Here is a 7,256-nt window from a genome sequence, read left to right as displayed (position 1 = left end):
GTGATTCCAGATATCCATTTCTCCTTTTTGCGACGGACCTCCTCCTTTGGCCCCCGGCAGAGGCCTTGGAGAAGCGCGAGAGAGGCGAGACGGGGCGTGTGTGGCCCCGGTTCGCCAGGGCCGCGGATCCTGCGTGACCGGGCGCTTTGTTGCTCTTGAGACGCTTACAAAGGCAACAGACAGGGCCTAAATTCTTGATGCTCGGTAACATGCAGGTGTGTACGTGCGCATACATACATACATACATACATACATACATACATACATACATACATATATATATATATATATTATATGATCTTTCTATACTATATATATATGCGTGCTGTTGCCAAGTGTGTTGTATTATGTGTGATTTGTGGCGTGTCCGTGCGTGTCGTGCATACATGCGAGATGTGTGTTATGTGTGTGTGTGGTCTGTGTGTGTGTGTGGTGTTGTGATAGTTGAGTTGTGATGTGTAGTGTGTGCTGTGTGTGTATGTGTCTGTGTGTGGTGTTGTACTGTGTCCTCTGGTGTGTGGTGGCATAAGGTATGCCTAACTGTCTTACTTGAATATACTATAGTATTATATATATATATCATATGTGTGTGAGTCTGTCAGGTCTTGGATGTATTATATTATTTGTATGTATGTGTATATATGTTGTATATAAAGATGTGTTATACATTTTATATATCTTAATATATATATATATATCTGTGTGTGTGTGTGTGTATACATATAGTGTATATATTATATAATAAATATATACATATATATATACTTATATATACATATATTATATAATATATATGTATATATATGTATATATATAAATTATATATTATTTTGATATGCAGTGGCATTACATATAAAGCAATTTAAATTCGTTCTTGGGCCTTTACCCAACACAAATTGTAAGCATTATCCCTAAATGGACATCACTCCACCGAGCCCATGGCAACTTCCCTCCCCGGGTACCCAACAAGGCAAATAAATGGCTAGGGTTGTGACGCAGGGTGCTCAAGCAGCGGTTGCGAATGTGTCTTGCATTTCCCTAATTGAGGACGGGTAAAAAAAAATTTCTTTATCGTCCATGTATTTTAACTTTTTATATCTTGCAAGATACTCAGTTTTTTTTTTAGGAGCTCGCTTCATCAGATTTTATTGGCTTACATTTTCATAAAAAAGGGAGATTTATGTGTACTATATATATAGTTCATATATATTATATATATATACTATGTATTTTATATACTATTATTATGTTTATTTAGATCTTATGGCATCGCCAATTGATGGTTTTATTGCCATAGTATCATCTATCTCCTTAATTGAATAGAAAGAGTTAATGACAATGGTGGCCGCGTTCGAAGAGTAAACCTGAGAGAAAATGAACTCGTACCTAGTTAAAAGAAATTTTTCTATGTGAAGGCTCATGTCTATTAGGTACAAGTTATATGTGACTCGGAGCCATAGGGGTATCACAAAAGTCATTTCAGCATTATAGATAAAAATTAGAAAGTATCTCGTACTGGAACCAGTTCCTCCAAGAACGCCAAGGTGATCCAATATCCTCGCTAGACCGATAGTGCTTTGGTTATCCCATGGACTAGTGCGAGGTCCGATGTAGGTCTTCTCCGTGGACATTCTTATTATGCTCAATTATAACTACATGTGATTAAAAAAAAGTGAAAGGGGCTTTGAGCAAGAAGGGAATGTCTGTTGAGTAAGGAAGAGAGAAGCCAAAGGATAGGGATGGGGTGGAAGATGGTTATGTATAGATAGTATTTTGACGCAGCCCGAAGGGATTTTTCACAGTCTTCTCTATTTTCCGTATAAGGGGACGGGGATCGCCATAGTAAGTGAAGCAGCTCTACTGTGGATGTACTGTGTCTTACTACATTGCCTCTGACCCGGGTGGTGGGCGGGAGACAGGGATGACCCTTCATCCACGAGGAGCTAAGATAAGAGGAAAACAAGGGTTGTGGGTGGAACAGGGTCCACGCCTCTGACTTGGCTACCTCCCTTATAAGGGGGAAGAATAACTTGGTATATGAATATATAGACAATTACATGCAACTCGTTTAAGCGTTTCAACAATCCACGTGGTATATCTTCACTCTCTTCTGTTATTGTTACGTCATTTTCAAAGTCTGACTCTCCGTCGATATTCGTGATTTTACCCGAACATGTGTTGAACAACCAAGGAGACATCACACATCTCTCGACCTCACTACCACACTCAACTACACGATTTCTTCTCAGCATACTCATGAATATAGCATTTCATCTACTTACTTGAAAGGGCAACAGAAGGTTAAATCAAAGGAACACGAATATAATACCTTTAGATGGGCGCTCTGGGAATAAAGATCTAAGGCTGGTGTCACACTGCCCGGCGTTGCCGTTGCGGCTTACTGTTGACGACAGCAAAATCTCCCTTAGGAGTCTTTAGACTCCAAAGGTTATGATCAGATCTGGGCGCGTTCCTAGGTGCGTTCCTAGATGCGTTCCGCTTTAGTTTGGCCGCGGTTAGTGCTCCCAAATTATTAAAGCACTATAGGTGCCGGTATAGTATGTGGCCTACCTTTTGGATGTGGCCTACGAAAAATTTCTTTGGTATAGTATGTAGCCTACCAGACTTTTATTTCGAGATGAACCTGTCTCTTAAGCTCTAATAGTTTGGAAGCACTAACCGCGGTCAAACTAAAGCGGAACGCACCGAGAAACGCACCGAGGAACGCGCCCATCTCTGGCTATGGTCATATCTTAACAAGGGGGAGATGGTGGTCGTTATATAAAGTTCTGGGTACCGGCAGGTGATTTTATTAAAGCTAATTAAACTTGCAAACATACTCTGGCCGCATGCGGCCCCGTCGCAGTGTGTGACACCGGTATAAAAGCAGAACAAATCGAAGGGGCAAAGAAAAAAAAAAAAAAAAAAAAAATCGAAAAAATAATAATATTGATGTTCCGTATGTCTTGAGTAAAGCGTTTGATATTTAAGTATGTACTCGTATAGGCAACCTCAAAACTAAACGATACAGTCGATCACCCAACATAATTCACTAGAACCGTGCTTTACTATAAGGTCTTAGATATACTTGAGCCTTCAATGGTAAAAGATTTTTTTTTCTTCATTTTTTTTGTTTATGGAAGAATAATAAATGGTTAAAGGCAATATAAAAGAACTGCAAGATCCACTACCACTTTTTGTTACTCAAAGATGAATCACTCTGTCACTTCGGTGGTAATGATCGACAGCCTTCTTTAAATAGCAAATTCGCAGAAATATTGATCGGAAATGTGGAGCATTTGACTGAAAAAGAATCATCAACAGTCTCTTTTTCTCTTTTTCTCTCTCTATTTCTCTATCTATCTATCTAATCTATCTATCTATCTATCTATATCTATACATATATATATATATATATATATATATATATATATATATATATATATACACATGGTATCGGTCGCTCTTTGTGTGTGCGTGCGCATGTGTGTGCGTGCGTGTGTGCGTGCGCGTGTGTGTGCGTGCATGTATGTGTGCGCGTGCGCTTGTTTAACTATTTGTATTTTCATTATTGTAGTACACAATGTATACAATTTATCTAATCTATATCTCGTTCTCTCTCTTGTTCTATTTATGTATGCGTGTGTGTGCGCCTGTATGTGTATATACACATAAATGCATGTGAACGTGTACGTGTAATACATATAGACCATATATACGCATTCAAACATGTACATGCATATAATACGCACAATCACACACGTGTACACACAGCACATTCGCACACATGTGCACACAAGACCCATTATCACGAACATGTGTACGCAAGACACCAGCACACGCATGCGCACACATGCATCCACGTACACACAATGTTTTGCCCGCGCTGCACTTCTCAATGTCAGACGGAGAACGAAAAAGAGTAATTGGGTGGACTGCTTCTTATGAGAAGGTGTCACACGCGTCATGTAAATCCAATAAACAAAAGAAGTGTGAGCGATCTCCGACGTCTCACGAAGTCTCCGGAGAGCCTTCCAGAGGTCTCTGTTCCAGGGCTTCTGGAAGACAAGTCTCTGGAGAGTCTACCGGAGAGACTTTCTGAAGGTCTGTCTCTGGACTATTTCTGGAAGCGAAGTCTCTTGAGAATTTTCTGGAGGTTTCCGTTCCAGCGTTTCTTCTGGAAGTACTCTCCGTTCGGAGAGCCTTGGGATCCCAGAATCTTCCAAAGGGTCTTCTGAAGAGTCTCCGATGCCTCTGGAGAGCCTTCCAGAGGTCTTCGTCCTCTAAGCTTCTAGAAGCAGTCTCCGTCCGGTCTTGAGGTCTTGAGGTCTCGGAAGAACATTCTGCAGACTCTTTTGGAGAGTCCGCAGTCTCCAGAAAGACTTCCGGAAGTCTCTATTCCCCTAAGCTCTCGGAAATTGAGTCTTTGTTTCGGAGAGCCTTGGAGTAGCAGGAAAACCTTTCAGAGAACTTTTCGGAGATTTCCCGATGTTACCGGAGAACCTTCCAGAGATCTCTGTCCCCTAAAGTTCTGGAAATAGAGTTTCTAACAAGAGAAGCCTTGGACTCGCACGAGAACCCTCCGAAGAGCCTTCCAGAGGTCCCCGCCCCCCAAGCTTCTGGAATTACGGTCTTCGGGGATGATTGAAGTGCCGAATTGCGATTCGAAATGCGGTGTTTGGGTCAAGTGAGAGGCGTGACTGAGCTAATGACCGGAATAAGTGATTAATTGTGTGTTGCGTGTGTTGCATTCAGCTCCGGTAAATTGGAACTCAAAAAAGTGACTTTGCGTCCTTCGACCCGCCCTGCTCTCGGAAACGCAAAGCTCCTCTCTACCCCCTTCTCTCTTTCTCTCTACCCCCTTCTCTCTTCCTCTCTACCACTTCTCTCCCCCTCTCTACCCCCGTCTCTACCCACTTCTTTCTCTCTCCCACTCTCTCCATCCTTTCCGCCTTCTCCCCCTTCCTTTTTTCTTCTCCATCCTCTCCCCTATCTCCCTCTTCTCCCCTTTCGTTCTCCCCTTCTTTTTCTCTCCCCTTCTCCCCCTCTCCCCTCTCCCCATCCTCTCCCCCTCCTCTCCTCCCCCTCCTCTCCCCCTCCTCTCCTCCCCTCCTCTCCCCCTCCTGTCTCCCTCCTCTCCCCTTCATGTCCTCCTCCTCTCTCTCCCCTCTTCCCTGCTCTCTCCTTGCTCTCTCCCTCGTCTCTCCCTCGTCTCTCCCTCGTCTCTCCCTCGTCTCTCCCTTGTCTCCCCCACTCTCCCCCACTCTCCCCCACTCTCCCCCTCTTCTCCCCCTTTCTTCCCCTCTATCCCCCTCTCCTCTCTTCTCTCCCTTTGTCCCCTTTTCTCCCTCTTTCTTCTCCTCTCCCCCTGCCCTCTCTCCCCATCTCTCCCCTCTCCCCCCTCTCTCCTACTTTTTCCCTCCTCCCCCTCATCTTTCCCCCCTCTCCCCCGGAGCGACTTATTCAATCAGGCTTTGCAATTGCCAAGCAACATCAAACTTATTTCTTGGCTTTGCAGTGTCAGTCTACTTCTGTTTGATACGAAGCAACGAAGAGGGAGGGACAAGCCTTGACGTGAAGGAGATTAAAAACACGAAACCTCCTTTAGCCACGGATGTGAATAAAATCACCTGACGTCAACCATAATAAAAACAAGGGTCACCGGGCATGGAAAGGTGTTATCGGGACTCGAACCGCGTTCAGGGCTACAGAGGTCTCTATAGGCGTTAAAATGAAATTACGTAGAGACAGATCGGGGAACTTCCTTTAGCCACGGACGTGAATAAAATCACCTGACGGCAGACATAATAAAGACAAGTGTCACCCGGTATGGAAGGGTGTTATCGGGACTCGAACCGCGTTCAGGGCTACAGAGGTTTCCATAGGCGTTGAATGAAATTGCGTAGAGGTAGATCGGGGAGGGGGGTTAGCCACGCGGAATGGAAGGTGTTTTAGGTGGAAATCGGTTATTTGTTAGCCAAATGGAAGGGAATGTCACGGGCGTGTCACGGACATGTCACGGAGTCTGCTGCTACGTTGGTTTCTTGCACGACAAAGAAGTGTATGACATGGTGCCTGACGTTGGCCGAAGCACATGAGCGATATCTGTGTGTATTAAAAGAAAAAAAAAGGAATAAAATTTTGACAAGAATTTTGTTACTTTTCGGTGAAGCTCTTCCTTTTTTTTTTTTTTTTTTTTTTTTTAGGTTTATGAAAAAAGGTCCAAATGATTTTGACAAGAATTTTGTTACTTTCCGGGTAAGCTCTTTTTTTTTTTTTATTGTTTATTTTTTTTAGGTTCGTGATTTTCTTCAGATAAGTGGGTGAACTCGTTTCGTAATAGGGCCTCCACTTAGCTGAATACATTCGTCTAACGTTAGCTAGAATAAAATCAATAGAATATAAATTTATAAATATCCAATAATTATTTCTTTCAACCTGGGTTCCTACCTTAACCTGAATGAAATAGTCTGAAGATCCAAAACCCACAACCCCACGACTACCGGTAACGATCTTCGAATGTTCTCATATCTCTTTCATAAGAACATAAGACTGGAGGAAATTGCAAGGACCATAGGGCCTACGCTAGGCACTTCAATGTTCATTACTACCTATCATCTCATCCATATATTTATCCAATCTTCTTACAATACTTAAGCATACGATTTCAACCGCGGCGGTACAATTACAATGTAATTCAATGGAAACGTTCACGCACAACCGCGCAGTTTTTTTTTAACTACTGCTACTACTATACGGTACCGTCGCGGTTCAAACCGCCAGTGTGAACAGGGCCTATTCATTTTTTAACCCATTACTACTCTCCCGGAATAAACGTTGGACGTACGTTTGGGTCGTGTAAACGTGGTAACGTTTCTATGTCATTGCAAGACAATAGGGAACAGAAGCCAATTGTCATCTCAGATTATAAGCTATTTATCTATCTATATAGCAAGAGCTTTTTCCACCTTATAAAGGAGGTAGCCAATTCAAAGGCATGTATCTATTCCCACCCATTCCACTCCCATCCACCACCCTTTCCCCCCTCTCTCATCTTAGCTCCTCGTGGATGACGGGTCATCCCTGTATCCCGCCCAGTGCCTTGGGTCAGAAGCAATGTAGCAAGACATGGTACATCCACAGCAAATTTGAGAAAAAGAAATCTATTTCGAGAAGAAAAATATATTTTGACGTTCAGCCCGTCGGACCGGAAAACAGGTACCGGCCCCACGGGGTTGCGTCTTCGTGAGTTGAAG

The sequence above is a fragment of the Oratosquilla oratoria genome, chromosome 36 (assembly GCF_046742065.1).
Source record: "Oratosquilla oratoria isolate Oo_2021 chromosome 36, ASM4674206v1, whole genome shotgun sequence".
NCBI classification, from domain to species: Eukaryota; Metazoa; Arthropoda; class Malacostraca; order Stomatopoda; family Squillidae; genus Oratosquilla; species Oratosquilla oratoria.
Note: the sequence above shows the minus strand (reverse complement) of the source record.